Consider the following 21,888-nt stretch of genomic DNA (forward strand, 5'->3'; position numbering starts at 1 on the left):
TCCATCTTCATGATCTACAACAACATTGTGGTTCAGTTACTGGAAGCACAGCAATGTGGCAGAGGGAGATTATTTGTTGGACAATAGGCGACATTCAGAGCAGTACAAACGACCTTAGGACTGTGATAGAGTGGACATTCCAGTTTTACATGCTCGCCATTCCACAGTTCAAGTTTGAACACATTGATAAATACCTTGCCTTCAGATGAACAAACCCACAAGGGCCGTGACGAGGATTCGAACCTGCGTCCAACAGTGTAATAAAGAAAGGGCGAAGTAAGTAAGTTCAGTAGAACTTCGGTTTCAACTCTTGACCATGACGTAGCTCATTCGATTAAGGCAGCGTCTGGGATGCTTTTGGACGCAGGTTCGAATCCTCGTCACAGCCCTTGTGGGCTTGTTCATTTGATGCATCACGTTATTGTGATTTCCGTGTGTAACCTTGCCTTCATATTCTCTACTTCAGCTGTTTTACACACTGTGCGAGTTAGAAAGGTTGCTATCATAATTCTGACATAAGGGCCCACTACGAATCCAGTAATCTATTGCTAGTGTCATTATGTTCCATAGCCCCGGATCTGTCTCTGATTGCTAACTCCTTTACTGTTACAGATATGGGTATTTCCTCTTGTAAAATGTCACCAGCAGCAGCAGCAACAGGCAATGATGGTATGGCTGCTGAAACTGGATGATTGATAAACAGGAATGGATATAGATGTGGATGCTGTATCTGAAGGAATGGTATGAGAGGCTGTCGTTGCACCTGTGTTGAGAGCCATGATGTTTATTTTGGAAGTTTTCCTATTTTCTTCTCTGCAGTTCTTCCTCTTCTGTGCTCCACTCAGAACATTACGTTTAATTTCTGCTGAAAGGGTTATTCACTTTGAAATATATTTCTTAAATACTTAATCCAACACCAGGATGTAGTGTTATACAAGTGTGCTTGCAAAATGACCTTAATATTTAAACATCCTGCTTCCATAATGAACATGTCCTATGCTCGTGGTGCCCTCAGGCAAGTGCCCATCGGGCCCAGGCGGTAAGACGGCTCTGCTCTTCAGATACATATTTACACAATAGAAAAAATCCATAAGAAAATTACCAAGCCAATACTATTGTATTTAATTACGCATGTATTAGAGAAAACCTGCTCTCAAAATATACTAACAATTATATACATTCACATACACGGCAGGATAGCTCGGGGAGACATGATCACTACCTACAAAATTCTAAGAATCGACAGGGAATAAAGATTAATTTTTAACACTGGTGGTATGTGAACAAGGGGACACTGGTGTAAACCGAGTACCCAAATGAACCACAAGGATGTCAGAAGGAACTTTTTTAGTGTCAGTAGTTAACAAATGGATTGCATTAGGCAGTGACGTGGAGGAGGCTGACTCAGTTTCAAATGTAGATATGATACAGCCCAGTAAGCTCGGGAATCTGTACACTAGATTGTCAGTTGAGAGGCGGGACCAAAGAGCCAGAGCTCAACCCCCGCAAGCACAACAAGGCGAGTATACTGTTTAGGGTCCTCACACAGCTCTCGTACCCTTGTTAATGCCCCCGTTAAGAATTGTCATTATCTGTTTCACACAAGGACTACAGGGACCCTAGCAAGTCCCCTGATGACTGCCAGAAACACTGTCTCCCGAGGGTGGAAGAGGTGAGGTGCAATGGGGCATGCATCCACCATGATCACACTGGGTTATTATGCCTTTGGTTCTTGGTTGTTGGGGTACACATCTCTTCACCCAGTGCAACATTATACTCGCTCACCGCGGCTCCCCCCAGCTACTTCCTGTCGTTGCCGTCAAGCAATTTAGAGAGTAGGTTACCCCTCAGTCCTACTCTGGATTAGGTTCTCCCTCAACAGCATCAACACTACTGCGAGCTTCTCGTTAACTATTGGCCTGAGTTTAGAACCGACACACACAACCAGGCAGAAATGTCACGACTGTTTCTGATGAGTTTCGTCTTGAGCTGTAACTGTCAGGACGCTCGCTAACAGGTTCATCAAAATGGAGACCACAAGTAATGGAGGCACTGTCTGACTACTATCGTCAACTAGGATCACCACCAGACAAATTGGCAATTATTGCTTTTGAGCTAGAGGGGTTGACTTATGCAGTCAAGGACGCAAAGGACGAGGCAGAACTACAAAACCACCTTAGAGAAATGCCATCTGCCCAAAGGGTAGAATTAAAGCGCAAACTGAAACGTGCTAAGCACAAATTATTGCTCAAAACCAGAGCAGCTAATAAGTATGCCGTAGAACATGTTCCGTCTAGTGCAGAGTCTAAACAATATATTTTCAATATGATTCATTGAGGAAGTTAAATCAATGTTTTTTTAGAAATTGTTAAAAATTGGTTAAAGTATGATTATAATTACATACGTAATAAATACTAATTAAATGGTAATGCATTAAAAAGAACACTGATCACAAGGTAACTTAGCCTGCATCTCCTCCTCCCTCTCGTGTGTTTTTAAAACATTGCTGCAGTGTTGGACATTCTTGAATTATTCTAATACTCAGGGGTGGCGCGAGTTCACTAACTCATACCTACTATGGCAAAGCATAATAGAGGCGAGTACGGAAACAAAATAACATTTACCGAGAATAATAAATACAACACTGGTAGTACTAGCCTCATTTACCAAGTATTTATTAGCCGCTCTCGGCCATGGTTCTCAGTTTTCACTACATTACAGATACTGGTAGTGACACAAATAGTAATAATCCCCAATAATTACGAGATGTTGAGCCAAAATTTCATATAATTTAAATTCTCTTGGTCAAAATTCAGCAGATGACCTCTAACCGCCACTAGGCTACAGCTCAAGTTTGATTATTATACCACATCAGTAATCAGCACACCTTAATATATGTAAATCAAAGCATATCCTGACAGTATTAGATTATAAAACCTGTTCTCTAAGGAGCTCCTTATCATAAGGGGATATTACAGGAGGAAGTGGGGGGGGGGGGGGGTATTAACAGTTGACTAGTATCACTGAGGCGAAGAGCTGCTCCTGGCCCAAGTCTCGCCACTGCTTCAAATGCTGTCTCCAATGACGTCACTCCCTCACCAGTTGTCCTCCGATGTTCGGTGCATCCTTCAATCCACTCCACTTTCTAATAGCCTCGGTGGGTATTCACTGGCGTCATATTCCGGCTTCCTCACAGTCAAGCCCACCACTACTGGGCTTCCTCGTAAGTGTCAAGTCGCGTTCCCGGGGGCCCTTCCTGAACCCTCTCGGGGCCCTTCCGGAACCCACTCGGGCTAAGCTGTTGTAAAAGTTCTTCGCTCTACTAGCCTACTCGCCATCCCCGTGTAGCTGTTGGGAAGTTGCTTCACACATTAACAAGCTACACTAGCGCCGAGAACCACACAACCACTGTCACTACTTGTTGGCCAATATTTAACACTAACCATCTCTGCTGACCAATAGTTTCTCGACTCGACAGCGAACTCCTCATTAATCACTGCCTTGCTGCATCAGTGTAATGTTTCCTGTCACTGCAATTTTTTGACTGAAAATTGCAGTGACAGGAAACATTACACTGATGGAATTTTACATTACAATTTTTCAGTGAAAATTGTCACTGGCCACTTCCACACCGGCACTTCGTGTGCACTGACCACTAACCGACTCCCTCACTTCTTCGGGACTGCGTTGAGGACCTGGAGGATGACTACACTACCCACAGTTACTCTTGGGATTGTGGCTGATGTCCTTGGTCACTTCATTAAGCTGTGGAGCGACCCCTCACTAGGCCCTCCTGCACAGCCTCTTCCATCCCATATACCTCTTCAAAATGTCATCAGCCGCCCCTCACGTAAAGCAGGTCTATTGCCGTCTCTTTAAAGCTACACTTTACAGGACAAAAGGTAATCCAGCAAAAATCTTTGAACACTCACGTGTACGTCGTTCCTCGTCCAAGTCTGAGATAACAGTTACATCGTCAGGACCTATGAGCCGTCTCTTAGTTCGGCTCGCCCAAAACAATCGGAAGGTACAGCCCTGCACCTTTCCTATTGATTAGAGGAAGGTGCAGGGCTGTAGCCAATCACGTCTCTCGTTGCATCCCGGGTATGCCAGTGTCACCGCCCTAGATGGGAACCAACTCCCCTACAACTGTCACAGAAGCCAAATTTGGAGTACTAGGCTAATACCTTCCCTTGCGAATTCCTCAAAGCTGACGTTATAAACAAAATCGTGCAACTCGCACTTTCCCACAAACTTAAACATTCTCTGGGCCATCTAGCACATATGTAGGGTGGATATCAATGACTGTGGGGAAGGCCTGAATTAGACAAATCAAAATATTCAACATGGTGCAATTTCAGAAGCTGTTTCATGTATCATTTCACCTCTGGCCTGCGTGTGCTGCCAAAGACCATGTTTTCATAACCATATCTTTACATTTAAGTCATTGAAGGCTGGTGCAATCCCCGTTTTTCTATTACAACCCTTTCATCTAAGTAAGTGGCTCGTAGTTGGTCAAATTCTTGAACCATCCCTTCGATTCTGATGTTGCAGTTGCTGTGTTGTGGTCACTGTACGTATTCGTTTGCCTTGTTCGGGTAGAATGTAGACACAGTAGTCGCTTCTGTATATATTTATTGACTGAGATTGCAAGGTATATATCTGCCTAGCCGAGGTCCTTCTACTCTGAGCCTGTGAGGATAACTGCGGCTGCTGGGAGCATGCTTGATGCTCCTCTGTCTGGCATGACGTCAGAGGCCTACTTGCCTGTGATTGGTTACATTTCAACTGACAGAATTTTGAGTATAACACCGCTCGGACACGCTACCAAGTCGACGTCCCTTGTCGACAAGCTCTGGCTAGCTATATAGTTACAATGATACTGAAAGGACCTCGGTGGCATTCAATAATGGCTTACATGTGAAATTTGCATAATAAAACATTGAAAGAAGATCAGGTGTGCGTAATACAAACAACTCGGCATATATGCACCAAAAAAAAAATTCATCATAATAGGTGAAAATCATGGTAACAATTCTTTGATTAAACCAGAGTATTAAGAACATGTGTATGTCTACTGATCAGATATGAACAATACAACTCAAGGTATTGCCTAAACAAAATTATTAACATGTGTCAATGGCATGTGCTTGAAAACCATACAAAATTAAACAATTATTGCATTAATGGAACAAAGTTCTGACCTAACAACCACAATTGAATTTCAAGATAAATAATGATTTTTTTTTTTTTTTTTTTTTTTTTTTTTGAAATAAATACAATATATTTACAAGACCAATGTACAATATATATAATGTGCAATATATTTACAAGCATATACAAGACCTGGATCAAGAAGACTAACATCTGCGTGATAGCAGTCAGGATTCACTGGCCTCAATGTGGTTGCTAGAACAATAATAACTCCTATGACAAGCACTGTAAAAATACAAATGGTAGTAGACTTAACAATGGCATCTAATTTATAACAAAATAAATTTGAGAAAAACTATACATTATATATAATGGTAATAATAAGACACATGAGGTAGAAATACTGCAAATGACTTTTTTTTTTTTTTTTTTTTTTTTCAAAACAGAATAACTGCAGAGTGCACTCAATTATAAATTCTACGGATATCTACACCTAGCTCATCCAGAGCACTATACAACTCTGGCTCTGACTGAAGGTCCGGAACAGATGAAACTTCATGCGACAAACTATCATCTTGAGAGATACCCTCGTTAACATCTAGCCAATGGACATGTGGTGAGTGCACGGTTGAAACGAGAGGTCTAGATCTAAGATTATAATTGCTAGTATGGGGTTGCTGAACATCCAGTGGTCTGTCAACCACAGAAGGTGGTGTCCGAGTAGGAGTATCTGTCTGGGTAAGTTCATTGTTATCTTCCTCATCAGTCTCGTCAACAGTCATTTTAGCTAACTTCATGTGGTCTAAATGTTCATTTATATACTCTCCTGTTAACAAGTTCTTAAGTCTGTATTTGTTACCTTTAATAAGCTCAGTTACCTTATATGGACCCAAAAATTTCTTAGTTAACTTGTACATAGGACCAGACCTGTGTTGGTTAAGTATCATTACTACAGATCCAATAGTTATTTTACTGGGTTTAGCTCGTGCATTCCTTGCTAGAGTGAACTCGGCTGTTGCTTTGGACAGTTGTTCTCGTATTTTCTTGAATACTAGTTGCATTTGTCTACGCTTCACTTGAACAAAATCATCTACGTTATATAAGGGAGTAGGAGGTACGTTAATCAATTCATTAGGGAGGATCTTATCTGTACCATAAAGAATAGCGTGAGGTGTGTCACCAGTAGAAACATTAATTGAAGAATTTATAGCACACTGAATTAAGGGTATAAAATCATCCCAATTGTTGTTATCAAAATTCAACGTGACTCTCAAGGCATCTAACACTTTCCTGTTAGTACGTTCAGCTAGTCCATTACTTGCCGGATGGTAAGGCATAATGCTACATTTTTTGATTTATATAAATCACACAAGCTAGTTAGAATACTATTACTGAATTCTGGTCCATTATCTGAAAGGATTACTTTAGGCATACTATATCTACAAATTATTTGGTCATGGAATGCGCTGGCTATGGTTTCTGCTGTTTTGTTCGGGATAGGAACTAGTTCGCAAAACCGTGAAAAATTATCGACCATTACAAGCAAATGTTTGTTCCCTTTCTCTGTTTCCGCAAAATTTGTCAATAAATCCATCGATATTCGTTCCCAAGGAGCTTTAGTTGCTGGGTACACCTGAATTGGATTAGGTCCTGAAACATGTCCCTTGTGCTGTAAACAAGTTAAACATCTGTCAACATAATGAGCAATCTCCTTAGCCATTTTTGGCCAAAAATATTTCAATCGACCTTGTTGGAGTGTACGATCCTTTCCTGGATGTGCACTTGCAGGAGCATCATGGATAATTTTTAACACAGTTGGTACCAAGACAGCTGGAACAACTAACTGACAACATTTCCTCGAGGCTGTCCCTAGCTTTACAACTCTACACAGTAAATTGTCCAACATAACTAGTTCTTTCAATGGTACTGGCGGTCTATGAATCGGGCGAGTGTCTTGCTTAGTCAAAAATTTGATGACGGGTGCCCATATGGGGTCTTGTCTTTGTTCCGTTTCTACTACTGTAGCATCTAATGCTGGGTAATTTAACTGAATCGCAGCTACGTGTCGAGAAAACGCATCGGCTACAACATTTTGCTTTCCTGGAATATATCCAAATGTGGGATTGAATTCTTGAATTGTGAGCAAATATCTAGCAAACTTTCCAACTGGATTCTTATTTTTGAACAAGGGAATTAATGGTTGGTGATCTGTAAGAACATGAACTGGGTAATTATAAATTGTATCCTTGAAATGTTTAAGTGCCCAAACAACTGCCAAGGCTTCTCGTTCTGTTGCACTATAATTTTTCTCTTCTTTGGATAATGTGCGGCTAGCATAAGCTATTGCGTGATCTCTGTGACCTTCTGCTTGAAGTAATGCAGCACCTAGACCTATGTCACTAGCATCTGTAACCAACGTAAAAGGTTTAGAAAAATCTGGGTACCTAAGGACAGGTGACGAAATCAAGGCTGCTTTGAGTTTTTTGAATGATTGATCCTGGGCCTCTCCCCAAACAAAGGGTTCATCTTTTCTTTGCAACTTGTAAAGCGGAGCGGCTATAATAGAGAATCCAGCAATAAATGAACGATAAAATCCTACAAGACCTGTGAACTGTCTTACGGCTTCTGCGGTACGAGGTGTTGGAAAATCACGGGCAGCAATAATTTTTGATTCATTCAATGTAATACCTGAAGGTGTAACTGTATGACCTAGAAAATTAATCTTTTGCTTTAAAAATGAACATTTTGCAAGCTTTATTTTTAAATTAGCTTCAGCGAGCTTTGCAAGTACTTTCTCAAGGTTCTGGAAATGAGTCTGAACATCTTGCGACATGATTATGAGATCATCAAGGTAAACTAGAAGTGTACTTCCTATCAATCTACGAAATAGATTTGTCATGAGCCGTGAAAAGGTTATTGGACTACTACGCAAACCAAACGGCATTCTTTAGAAATGAAAATGACCATTGGGAGTACTAAAGGCTGTCAATTGTTTACTTTCCTCATCAAGGGGGATTTGCCAGAATCCCTGCAACAAATCTAACGTTGAGAATACTTTGTTTCGACCAATACTTTGCAACAAATCATTTAGAACTGGAAGTGGGAAACGATCAGGTATTGTTACTCTGTTAAGCTTGCGATAATCGATTACAGGTCTCCAAGTCCCATCTCGCTTTGGTACAAGAATCAATGGAGCGTTCCATGGCGAATTACTCGATTCAATTACATCACTCTGTAACATTTCTTCTACAAGTCTATCTGCTTCTGCTCTCTGAGAATGGGGAAGTCGGTAAGCTGGTACATAAATAGGCGTAGTTCCTTGTTCAAGGGGAATTTTATGTGTAATAAGAGGAGTGAGACCTAATTTTTCTCCTGGTAGAGCAACAACAGCTCTATTCTTGTTCAAAATTTTCAAAAGCTGAGCCACAGAGTCAGGAAAATCAGTAGGACTGAGGTGTTGCGCTTGCACCTCTGGCTGAGATCCCTGTTCTCCTGGTGTGAGTGTACAAACAGTATGATCCATGGAGACATCATCCACAACTCGCACCGGTAACGAGTAATGGGCAAAATCTACAACATGGGTACCCGACTGGAGATGGATATCGGCATTACTAGTGTTTGCGATAAATAATGTAACAGTACCATCCTGCACTGTGTGCCAGGAGGGTTCAACAAATGTACCATTCACTTTACATGTTTCACTTTCCGCAATCACATCCGACAACTCAGGCACTCCCTGAACCTTAACTCTTATTCTGGTGAGAGAATGAGGGTGTAACACAGTGTCAGTAGCCGTGGAACCACTGACTTCAGAGATGGAAGCTGCCAGGCAAGCGAGACAACGAGAATCCGTTAGGGCGTCCCCTTCCAGAAAGTCCCGATACTCATTCTCCTTAACAACTGCAGAACTACTATGCTTCAATCGAGTGCCTGTTTTCTCGGGTATGCTACCACGACAATGATCTGACAAACCTACGCTTGCAAGGCGGGTGTCAACAAAATTAACATAATCTGATTGGAGGTTGAACTCGTGGCCCTGTCGATACATGCTACACAAGGGTATGACATGGTCTTTGATACTTATGTTCCAACGATGGGGAAACAATGCAATATTTTCATCAATCATGGTGTACAGACCTAAGAGAATGTCTCCAGGAAAATGAATAATGTCAACAACTAAACATGTTATAGACAATGTGACATGATTGAACTTGAGTGGGAGGTCAATTTCACCCTGAACTTTTACTTTATTTCCTGAAATACCACTTAGAAAAGGTATGTGTGACTGTTTTAAAATAGTAGGGTGCATACTTTCAATGTCTCTAAGAGCTGAGGGCTTGACAATATTAATTTTTGCACCTGAGTCAAGAAAAACTTTTAAAACTCTACCATGTACAATGGCTGATACAAGGGGACCATCACTTGAGACTGGACAAGTTACTACTTTTGACTTATGTTGTCTGGGATATCTGCGTCTTGTTTGTGTCAAATTTACTGTGGATCCGTCAACATCTACAACTGGTCTAGAGTCAGTGTCCTCCTCTGTCAAGTGTCCAAATCTATTTTGGGTAGCTACTGAATACACAGGGAGGGCACTAGGATTGGCTAGCTTGAATTGGTTAGCGGATGGCCTTGGGGGTTTCCCGACGACATGGAGTGAACATTCTGAGCTCCAGCATTCTGTGACTGAGCATTATAATTTGAAGTTGCATTATAGCTGGGCTGGGAGTTGTAATTACGAGAGTTCTGATAATGTCTTGGACGCTGTGAGCCTCGCCAAGACTGACCATGGGAGTTACGAGGTGGAGATGTCCTTTGCCTAGCTCTACAATCCGCAGTGTGGTGACCAACTTGTTTATGGTACGTGCAATATCGAAGCCTAGAATGATTAGATTGATGAGGGGGCCGAGAGAATTGTCTAGGAGGTGATGATCTAGGGGCGGACCAACAGTCCCTTGCAAGGTGGTTACTCTTACCACAATGCCAACATGAGGTAGTGGATGGTTGTGGACTATGGCGTTTCGGCATTTTATGAGGCGGCGAATTTGACTGGGGGCTACGAGCATGGGTACGCTTCTGCGACCAAGAGTTTTGAGAATTTGTGGGAGGATGCTGAGAGCTTGTGACTACATTTACAGCATCAGAGGGTGGCAACAGTTGAGCACTTCGGGGAGCTAGTTTATCTGCGGCATTGTTAATAGCCTCAAATACTTCACCAATTTCATGTTTAACACCAAAATTTTGTTGCTCAACGATTGGTTTTGTATGCTCGGGGGCAAAATGCATTAAAGTACCAAATGCTATCATTTTGGCCATAGCCTCAGGGGACAGATTATTGTCTTTATCTAACCAAGTCGAATTATTCATAGCAGAAACTAAGGCATACAGATACTGATCGAGACGGCTAGTAAACGCATTAAACGATTCACCAGGCTGCATGGTGGCATTGGCAATTTTCTTGACTAACCTATATGGGTCAAGGTCTCCTTTATTAACAAAGCGACGGCGAAAGAAATCCTTAAATTCAGGCCAAGACTGGAGGCTAACAATGGCTTTCTCATCAACAACAAAACGTGCATCACCTTTGGTTGTGTCCACGGCTGACCGTGCAATTGCTAAGTATTCGGCATCAGTAGGCTTAGAAAAACGTGCAACTGTTTTCGCTTCAACCTTACTAAACCATGATTCTAATAAACGCGATTCCCCAGCAAAAAGAGGAATAGCCATTTCCTGAGCTGATCTCTGGCCATTGGGACGAGCAACTGTTCCCATTGATTCTGAAGGGGTTTCAACAGTGGTAGGCATTGTCACAGCCGTGGAAGTAATATTTGAACGCAGATTATAATTAAGTGCACCTGGCATCAGAAATAGTATACACAAAAATAAACAAAAAAATATCAACTTGGCTAAAGTAAAAATGGCAGAAATAAAATTATTAAATTGGGCTAGGCAAGAAAATAATTAAGAACAAGCAATTGTAAACTAAATTTAGCAATCTTTCATTAAAAAATGACTGGAATTAGATGTATGTAAATTAATTAAACCAGACTAAGCACAGCAATTGAGAATATAAAAACTGGAAGTGCAATTGCAAAATTTCATTAAAAAGATTCAACACAAGTGGCAATGCAAGAAATATGGATGTAGCACAAACTGGACACAGGAATGTATATAACTGCTAGAAACAATTATTTCTTACTTCTCTCGCCTTTGAATTCAGTAATGACACTAGTAACAATTAATGAATAATGGAATCATATGCAGGGAATATTGAAATGTCTCAGAGAAACTGTGGGCCTCTGGAGTACTAAACCGGCTCCAATATTTAACAAGTCACTGAAAGATTAATTCATAAGATATTTTGGATATATTTACGTTAAACCTCATTAAATCATAGCACACGATATCTTAGCTCATATTTACTTAACTCAGGGCTGCAGGATTTGCAATATAACAGTGGCCAAAACGAAAAACGGTGACCAGACGTGTGAAGAGGACCATGTGAGGGCTTGTTTACAAACTGGTGCGATGGCAGCGCTCCTGGCGGCGGTGGCGCGAAACTCAGGGACCCCACACTGTTGATGCTGGAAGTGCGAAGATAAATTCTGACGACGACGATATTACGACGATGTCGGTGGAGAAACACGATTGGGAGGCAGGAGTTCACACAAAATGATGTAGCAGGGGCTGGTGGCGAGGTGTGAGCTTAGAGGGAGACGACACTAGTCAAACAATTGCAGTCCACCAAATATTCTCAAGGAACAATACAGTACATACGATGCTCAGTTGATAGTTGCGACGATGATTGACCACGATTTCAGTAGCTTGAACACTCACAAAGCTTAGATACTGTCAGCTTGGGTGGCGGTGGTGGTGGTGGGTGCACTAGGTGGTTCCCACGTGGTGGCGCGAGGTTCAAAAAAATGGCTGGCGCGGGAAGCTTCCTTCCTCCTCACTGGTGAATGAGCGTTCTCACAGGAAAATATTGACCCTTACTTCTGAAACGTTGGCCTGGAGTAGTGGTTGATGGCAGGACCCCGGTCTGGCACAATATTTGATGCGTGGGTGGCAGGATGGCGGCTTATGGCGGTGGCGGCGGTTATGGCTGGAACCCGAGGCGATGCTGGGTACTTGAACTTTTGTTTCCAGAAAAAATTTCTGGGTCCCACTGCTGCTACCAGTATTCGTTTGCCTTGTTCGGGTAGAATGTAGACACAGTAGTCGCTTCTGTATATATTTATTGACTGAGATTGCAAGGTATATATCTGCCTAGCCGAGGTCCTTCTACTCTGAGCCTGTGAGGATAACTGCGGCTGCTGGGAGCATGCTTGATGCTCCTCTGTCTGGCATGACGTCAGAGGCCTACTTGCCTGTGATTGGTTACATTTCAACTGACAGAATTTTGAGTATAACATACGTCTTTGGCATTTCCCTCTCAATTATTTGCTTAATCTGTGCTAAACTATTATGTAAATGTCTAGATTTTTCTTTGTTACTAGTTTGCTTAAGTATCCTACAATCTTAACTGTCGAGTGTTCACATTAATGCTATGACATTTGTAGTCAGATGGATGTTGCAATGTCTGTTCAACAAGAGCAGGTTCCAAAGCCTTTTGAATGGCTAGCATTTTTGTAAGGTAGAACACCTGTTTGAGTCTCTCCAACTAGCTACAGAATTTACTGCCTTAACTGCAGCTCCGGATTCTTGTCCCTGCTGCTCTACTGATCCGTCAGTGAAGTGTAGTAGTCAGGTAAGTTTGCTTCGTATTCATCTGTGCAATGAAACAGATCTTGATTAGGCCGATTATTTTTTTCTTAAGGGGCATATCATTTAAATAAAATTTGTTCAATTTGCTTATAAATTTATTTATGAAATGGTTATAGAAAGGGCTGCAACTGGTCCAAGTTTCACCATCACACCCTAAACAGAAAAGGAGAAAAAAAAATACACAACGTATTATGCAACGAATGTTCAACATTCTCAAATAATCTCAGGGAACACATGTGTCAACTAAAATGTCTACTATGTGCTGTAGAAGCACAAACTCTTGTAATAATTGTAATATGTATGTGCAATATATTTATATTTACATTTTTTTTTTCTTTTTTTTCTTTTTTTTTTTTTTTGGCCAATTTTTGTTTCTCGTTTGTTATCAAGGGATTTGCATGAAACTTGCACACCTTGCTCAATGGATGCCTATCTGCAAGGGTGCCAATTATGAACGAAATCTGTCGAAGTCAAGCTCAGCTACAGGTGGCCGAACTTGGATCTTTATTTTACTCTGGAAAGTAATTTACACCTTCAAAGTACTTCAGAGCTTTCATTTATTAATCAATTTACATGCAAATTTCACCTTATATGTAGCGTTTGTGCTTCTACAACATGGCGTAGACATTTTAGTCCAAAGTCTATTTGTTGATTTTATAAAAATTTATAAATATCATATATTGCATATTTTTTTAGAAGGGTAACTTTGAATAATTATATTATTGCACTAAACACTTTTTTCATAAAACTGATCACTAGAATCCTTTATTATGTGCTAAATCTAATATCTGAGTGTTATAGAAATGATTTTAGTTGACATGTGTTCCCTGAAACTATTTGAAAATTCGTTGCATAATTCGTTGTGTATTTTTTTCTCCTTTTCTGTTTAGGGTGTGATGGTGAAACTTGGACCAGCTAGAGCCCTTTCTATAACCATTTCATAAATTTATAAGCAAATTGACCACTTGTAATTTTTAGTTGATATGCCCCCTTAAAGAGCAAGGATCTTGAAGTCTGCTGGCAGATGGATTACCAAGGAGCCTACATGAAGAAGTCTGCATGTATTTCGTCGACAACCCACTCAGTGATTGTATTTGTGACCTCTTATGTATGATGTGTTTATTGCACAATGGGTCCACGTGCTGGAGTCTGAAGCTCTTCGGTTCCGAGTTGGTGCTCCAGTGATTATAATTTCAAGTGAACCGATTCTTTGTCTAATCATTATCTTGGTCATGTATGCATCAAGCCCATTTACCGTTATTTCAAACGATGTTAGTTTAAATTCTAGTCTTGGTGTTAATATTATCGTTCATCTAGGCGCTCCTGTTATGTCTCACATTACATCGTTTTGAACAACCTCAACCTGTGCCCATTGGCCCAACCCGTCCTCGACTAAAGTCCATTACATCCAGCGGTCGACCCCATAGATGCACTCCAAAATTTTTACATGCTGTTCATTCAAAACGGAAATTCTCAAAGATAAATTTAATATAATATAATAGCAAATTGTGCATATATAGGCATAGGTTAGGTTAGGTGTTTAGGTTCTGTTGATTATTTGTATATGTAGTACGTCGGTGAAGTATTTACTGCGTTGTGGTTCGAACAAAATTCGTCAGTGAAGCACTTGTTCCGGAAGTGTTTGAATGAAATCGGTTGCGATTCGTGTGTATTCCGTTTTTCATTCATAAACAGAGGGGTTTGGCAGGTGCATGGAATCACTTTTGGGTCTGTTTGGAGGATCGGCCGATTGGCCAGTAGGAAGAATGATTAAAGAAAACGCTGCATAATCAACTAGGGAACGAACGACGCATTTGTAAAACATTAATACTGTCCAGCTCCTAGACTGTGCCATGTGATTGTTCTTATTGTGGTGATAAAGCTTAGTCGCCATGTACCATATGTGAATTGTTCAGTCGCAATTATGCCTTCTGATATTGAATTTACTGGCTGAATGTCATTTTAGAATTAATCCCCAGAAGATACCAGAGTTGTGTAACCCACCGAAGGTTAATGTCATGAATGCGTAGGTGCCTGTCTGGAGTGTTGTCACCTTGTTTCATTGCCTTAGGTTTCTGTGCAGATATGTTTAGCCCTAAAATGCTGCATTCGGCCGTTACTTTATCTAGTGCTACTTGTGCTTTATTCGCGAGTGAAGGACCTTTGGCGACTAATGCTGTATCAGCATAGCTTTCTAATTTAACTCTTGCAAATGCCATGGTAACTTTTTATCATTATTAACATATTTAGGTACATCTGCATTTGTGCAGCTATCCTAGACAATATGAAGGAAGAGTACAGTGTGTCAAAAATTAGCTACGTGATGGTTAAATCCCCATCACACAGGATGGTTAGTCATTTGGGGCCACATGTGCAGTAGCCTGCACTGGCAAATTTTGGGTGCATTATTAGGATATCCTCAAGAACAAGAGTGTGAATAAAGTTATTGCAAATCTCCAGGTACCTCATGCCAAAGATCTGAATGGTCTGATAACTGGGCATTCGGTGATGTGTGCAAGATCATACCCCAGTTCCTGCTCACAGTTTGCATCAGGAGTGCTCAGGATTGGGAGATCTGTCACCTGTAGCCACCTGCCACAGGTAACTAACCCAACCTGATCCTGGCAACCACTGTGTCGCACAGTCTGGTGGACGTTTAGTACTGCCCATAAGCATAGGTTTCAGTTTCAGATCTGATCAAAACTTTTTATACTGGTGCTTTCAGGTTGTTGGGAGTCTAATTTCTCTCCTATCAGACCCGAGTGTTTGGAACAATATAGTTTTGACAGCAGAGATGGGGATACCCAGGTCTAATTTAACTTCATCTTTGTTACACGCTATTTTGGCTGCAATGTCATCATGATGGCTTATATTTATGTGAGCATTATGATGGCTTATATTTGTGTGATGGTATCCATGCAAAGTAGATTCGAAACCCTTTACTCTGTGCAGCGATTAGGTCATTTAAAAGTGGTAGTATGAGGCTCTTGCCGTCGACCTTCCAGAAGTTTTTGATTGCTGGAAGACCAGACTTTGAATCACTAAATATTTTTCTTCCTCCTATGTTTTTTAATGTACTGATAGCTAGTTCAAGTGCTGCTAGTTCTACTTGTGTAGAGTACAGCCAGTTGTTTAACCGGACACCGACAGTCTGTGTGCATGTGTTATTTCTATAAAACATTTATGCTGCGGCAATCGGTCCAGTAGAAGATTGGACAGTACCGTCGGGGTAGACAGTGCTCGTGAGATCTTAATTTTTTTATGAAGGAGGCAATTGTTTCAAGTAACTTTTTTGAGAAGAGCAAGTTTCGCATTACCCTTCTTGGTGACTGGTGTGTATGACACCAGAATGGTGAGGTACAGATGAAGAGGAATATCGGAGACAAGTAGATTGAATGTAAAAGGAATGTCGAGTTTGATGAGATTGTAGGCATTTTTGCTCAGCCATTAATCACAAAAGGCCTGAGTCTAAGTTGGCACCAGTCATTAGGGTGTTAACACTGAATGATGTCAGTAATGCAGGAGATGCAGAGTTTCTCATGACAAAGGCGAAAGTTAGGATGGCAAAAGGACAAGGGCTGAGGACTCCTCGAAGAGTTCCACTCATACAAGAGTTGCCTCGCACTTGGCCTTACAGCTTTACTAAAGCATGTGCGCCTGTGCCTAAGAGTCAATGTCTACAAAATAATTATAATTATTATATAATCAATGCAGTCCGATTTGCAATGTCTACTAGCGAAGGGGAGAATATGGAAGTCGATTCCATAGATAAGTTCTACCAAGACAGGTAATACCAACAGAAATTGATTCTGCATTGATTATTTATGCCGGTTTCTGGTGGTGTCTGAATGCATCTCTGCCATCCAGTATTTCGTTGTTGCTACATATCAAACTGCAGTGATTGTTCATGTCTCTTGAATTACAAGACATCATTGATTCTGAGTGGCTACTGCTTCCTGCAGCTGCTTTTGTGGATCGTTATGGTCTGACGTCTTTACTACCAGACTCTTATTGGTAGTCTGTCCATGTCGTGTTTATCCTCTTATGCTCCGTCTATTCTCATACTGTTGCTTATGTAACTGTGGTCTAATGCACGACCGTGTCTATTATTACACGTGATTTATCGAGTCTTGTTGGGAGAGTCTGCGTTATCTGTAAGCACTTAATAATGGTCTTAAGCCATGATCTTCACAATGTTTCTCAGCTGGACCTCTGTAAAACTGTAAATCTTGTGTTGACTCAAAGTAATTGTATTTTGACCAATCCACACTAGAAAATGAAGGGACGACGACGTTTCGGTCCGTTTTGGATCATTCTCAAGTCGATTGTCTTAATCGACTTGAGAATGGTCCAGAATAGACCAAAGTGTCGTCGTCCCTTCATTATCTAGTGTGTGGATTGGTCAAAATACTTCATTCCCGTTATTGTGAATCATCGGCTGCTAATTGTATTTTGTTACCATGTATTTCTGCAGTGTTTTTGTTTATTATCCTATTTGGAGTTGAGTCGGGGAAATTGTGTTCCGAGTACACGTTTTTGTCGTGGCTGTGCACGAGTGTTCCAGACATTGGTGTTTGTGTATGTAGTGCTGGTCTGATTATCCGGACCTCAGCTGTCTGTACCTTTTCTTTCCGTGTGGCTCAGGTTGTTCTCCATGCACGATGTTTGCCGCCATAACTTGGACATTTGGCTGCTGTGGTCTGGGAAACAGCCACAGCAGTTTCTATTTTCAAACAGAAAATAGTCAACAACTGTTTGGTCTACCTTTCACAGGCAAGTTCAGTGCACCTTGTAAAATGCCCCTTTGTGGCACTACCCACAGGGTATCGCCTCGCCCTTCAGGGTATGACTAAGTGACCTGGTCAGTGGTAATGCCCTCACACAAAATAATAGGTCTTGGGAGCTGAGCGACCAGACCACTGTGGTAACTGTGGGTCTCCTGCATAAGGTGCAAACAGCAAATAGTCAACAACTGTATTTATAAAAGAATTGCAGACCAAATCTTCAACGTTCCTTCCAAACAAGATATGATCAGAGTTTGGGTACTAATTGGTTGTTCCTCACAAAACAGCGAGGATTTGACATCATAACTGCTCAAAGTCTGAAGTTTTCCATAGAACAAACCCGTGTGTCCTCTGCTGTACCAGTGGCGAGTCTCACGGCTTGTGATAGGCTCATCCTAGTAATGTAGGTCATTATGAGCTTTAGCCACAGCCTATAGTTCTTAGTTACCTCTACCTCTCGCCTGATGCTTCACTACTCGTAATTTGTATTATAGCTTCACTCAATTCTTAATGGATAGACCAAGTTATGGTATACTTTTATTAGCGTCTTGGCCTTGACACATACCAAACATCCATGATCCCTCCCAATTATTAAAGATTCTAGAACATCACGCACTCCTTACCCCACACACTTCCGGCGGCACGCACTCCCGGCGGCCCGACACACACATGCAGTCAACATGTTACATCAACAGCTGTGCAAGTTCACTTCCTCGTATCACTGGAGATTGCTGCGAACCCAAAATGTTTCGTCTGAGAACATTTAATACAAGAACATTAAGTCCAACAGATGCTAATGTAGTGATTGTCTATAAGAAGACCTCATCCAGCAGACGACCCCGTCGTCATAACCTCGGAGAGCTCAAGAGGTTCCTGCTCATGCTAACACCGCCAGGTGATGAACATTCCTTGACATGAGCGCTATGTGATGAGCATTCCATCACATGACCGTTATGTGATGAGCAACTGCAGCCATCGTGTTGGGTTTGAGTGTTGTGAGTGGTGAACCGGACTACGGTGCTCGGTGCTCACATGGCCACGTGTGCTCTTCGCCCCACAACCAACAACACTGCTCAAATAATGGAGAGAAAAAGGCCTCAAGAGAGAACCTATTCTCCCTTGCCAAGCTCTCCAGTAATTCACTAAAAATGCCTAAATGACCACAGAAGAAAAATTATCGACAGTGTGCTCACTTAAACCCATTTCCCGGACTGGAATTGGAATTACAATGGACCGGAGTCCATACTTTCCCCAAGTACTTATCTGGAGATAGTACCAAGAAGGTGGAATTTGCTGACATTGTGTGGCTATGGAGGAGTGTTGGTTTTCCTTGCCCAGATTTTTCCTGACATGCTTATGTTAGGCAGGGAAATACGGGTGAAGGTGCCAGACTTTGTTGTTGACCGCATTCATGGCTTGAGAGATAAGAAGGATGTGCCTGGCGGATATCAAAATGTAGCTTGTATTCGTACTAATGCAATGAAGTACCTTCCAAATTTATTTGGGAAAGGACATTTAAGCAAAATGTTCCCGTTTCGTCATCCACACTTCAAAAGAGCCAAGCACAAATGGAGAATTATCAATGCATCACTCCTGGCAGAATATGGTTACGTTCTGCGTGAACGGGGGCCTTGTGTACACTGACGGATGTGAAGGACCTTCATGAGTGGATGGTTCATCATTTTACAGAACATCCTTTATTTATTCGTGTGGATGAGAATAATTTGGCTAATGATCCAGTGGCACAGAGCCTATTTGAGAGCACCGAGGAGGGTCAGAAGGTATCCCGCAATAGTGGTGACAAGTTCCTGGCTGTTTTGTCGCAGCATGTCAGATCCAAGACAACTTAGCATTTTGGAAGTGTGTGTACAGTAACAAACTGTATCAGACGACAGACGAGTGGGTGCCTGACAGCTGAGTGGACAGCGCTTCGGATTCGTAGTCGTGAGGTTCCGGGTTCGATCCCCGGGGGCGCCGGAGACATATGGGCAAAAAGTTTTTCACTCTCATGTCCCTTGTTACCTAGCAGTAAATGGGTACCTGGGATGTAGACAGCTGCTATGGGCTGCTTCCTGGGGGGGTGTAACAAAAGGGAGGCCTGGTCGAGGACCGGGCCGCGGGGACGCTAAGCCCCAAACTCATCTCTAGATAACCAAGAGAAGAGAAGCGAGGGCAGCCAAGTAACATTCTTACACATGTCCACCACTGTGTACACCACCAACAATCTCTAGCAGCTTCACGCCTCAGTACTACAGGTACACATGTCCCTCACTGTGTGCACCACCAACAATCTCTAGCAGCTTCACGCCCCAGTACTACAGGTACACATGTCCACCACTGTGTACACCACCAACAATCTCTAGCAGCTTCACGCCTCAGTACTACAGGTACAAACGTTACCATCATCCTCCTGGTGGTTCCTGAACCTCGGGCAGCTTTAAGTGCTTGACCGCAGTGGCCACCCATCTGTAGTCACAGCCACCATCTTGTGTAAATAAGGTCACCTGGGTGTGGTCACAGCCACCATCTTGTGTAAATAAGGTCACCTGGGTGTGGATTTTATTTTCACGAACTTACTATTTGTGTGTTGAATTGTCTTCCACTGACTTGTCCATGTCCACAGCGATTAGCCTGTCAGTCCCAGGACAGGTGAAGGCCGAGTCTTGGAGACGAAGATTACCTGACCATCCCTGGCGTGTCCAGCACTGGGCGAGGTGTCCTCAGGTGAGTGGGTAAGTATAGCGGAAATATCTTATTTAACAACTCACTTTTCAACACTTTGTAGAGATTATTTAATGTATCAACTATGTATAACAAAGAACAATTATCTTGATTGGAACGTTTCTAAATCTGAAATTTGGGGAGAGAGAAGCCATACTGGTGAGGCAGGTCAAAGGGTTAAGGAAAGATTTCCCTTGAGAGGGTTGAGTACCCATCCAGTTGTATTGTTATGTGCCTCTGATATACAGAGCAATCGCAGCATATTGCATTATGCTTAATACACTGGATGACGAACACGTCACAGTTATGTTAGGTTGATTAACGATCCAACCCAATCCTTCAGGTTAGGTTGGGTTGGTTCGTTATTGCAAGAGTCAACTAATTAAAAAATAAACGTTGGGGCTATCACTATAGGTCAGTGTTAGAGGAGCTGGTAGGCGGTGGACAACGGTGTAAACCATTAGATGAATGGTGGATTAACAAGATGGTGGATCACTGGTAGATGAATGGTGCATTAACAGGGCGATGGATCACTGGTAGATGAACGGTGGAATAACAAAACTGTTAGATCAATGAGCTTTAACAGGGGGCACCGAGGGATAATGGTGTTTATATCACACAATTCGTTCCTGTACACAATAAGACTATTTAGGTTAGGTCAGGACAGTGATGCATCGACATTATTTACACGTTAAATGTGTAGTGGGAGGAGGCAGTGGGGGGGGGGGGGGGTGACAGTCACCACAGTCAGCCGATGAACGGAAGGGCAGACAGTCACCACAGTCAGCCGACGAACGGAAGGGCAGACAGTCACGACTGGGTGTTACACTTGTACGGGAAGTAATCATTGCTAACAGGTATTGTATCTCACACCCCCTAAACCTTCCTTCATGCTGACACTAACCTGGTAATGCTTATCTCCTCACTCTAAACCTTAATGGATTCACACAATCTACTTTAAATGTTCCTTGAAGTGACCTTGAAAAATGTTTTTTTCCTCTGTGAATCCTTATTTGCTTAATTGCTGCAAAGGGGCCTGACGGCTGAGTGGACAGCTTTCGTTATTCCTAGTCCTAAGGTTCCGAGTTCAATCCCCGGCGGAGGCGGAGACAAATGGGTAGCGTTTCTTTCACCCTGATTATCCTGTTCACCTAGCAATAAATAGGTACCTAACAGACAGCTGCTAAGGGGTGCTTCATGGGGGTGTGTAACAAAAAGGAGGCTTGGTCGAGGACCGGGCTGCACTAAACCCCGAAATCATCTCAAGATGATCAAGAAAACCTCATTGAAACCGACTTAACCAATTTGAAACTCTTCCCTAAACGTTTCTCCTCCCGAAATTAAAGTCTAATGTTTGCTGTATCTCTCACGCTAATTCTTTGTTACAGTATATGAAATGATCAACTGTATGAATCAATTTAAAACATTTGGAATTCTCTTCTAATTTCCTCCCTTCCCCTCA

The 21,888-nt window shown here is 42.0% G+C and overlaps 1 pseudogene; it reads left to right on the forward strand.

Moving 5' to 3' along the window:
* Positions 1-18,853: 18,853 nt before the first annotated feature.
* On the forward strand, positions 18,854-19,555 carry LOC138353818 (tRNA (guanine-N(7)-)-methyltransferase-like; annotated as a pseudogene).
* The last annotated feature ends 2,333 nt before the right edge of the window (positions 19,556-21,888 follow it).

This window comes from Procambarus clarkii, chromosome 60 (genome assembly GCF_040958095.1).
Source record: "Procambarus clarkii isolate CNS0578487 chromosome 60, FALCON_Pclarkii_2.0, whole genome shotgun sequence".
NCBI lineage: Eukaryota > Metazoa > Arthropoda > Malacostraca > Decapoda > Cambaridae > Procambarus > Procambarus clarkii.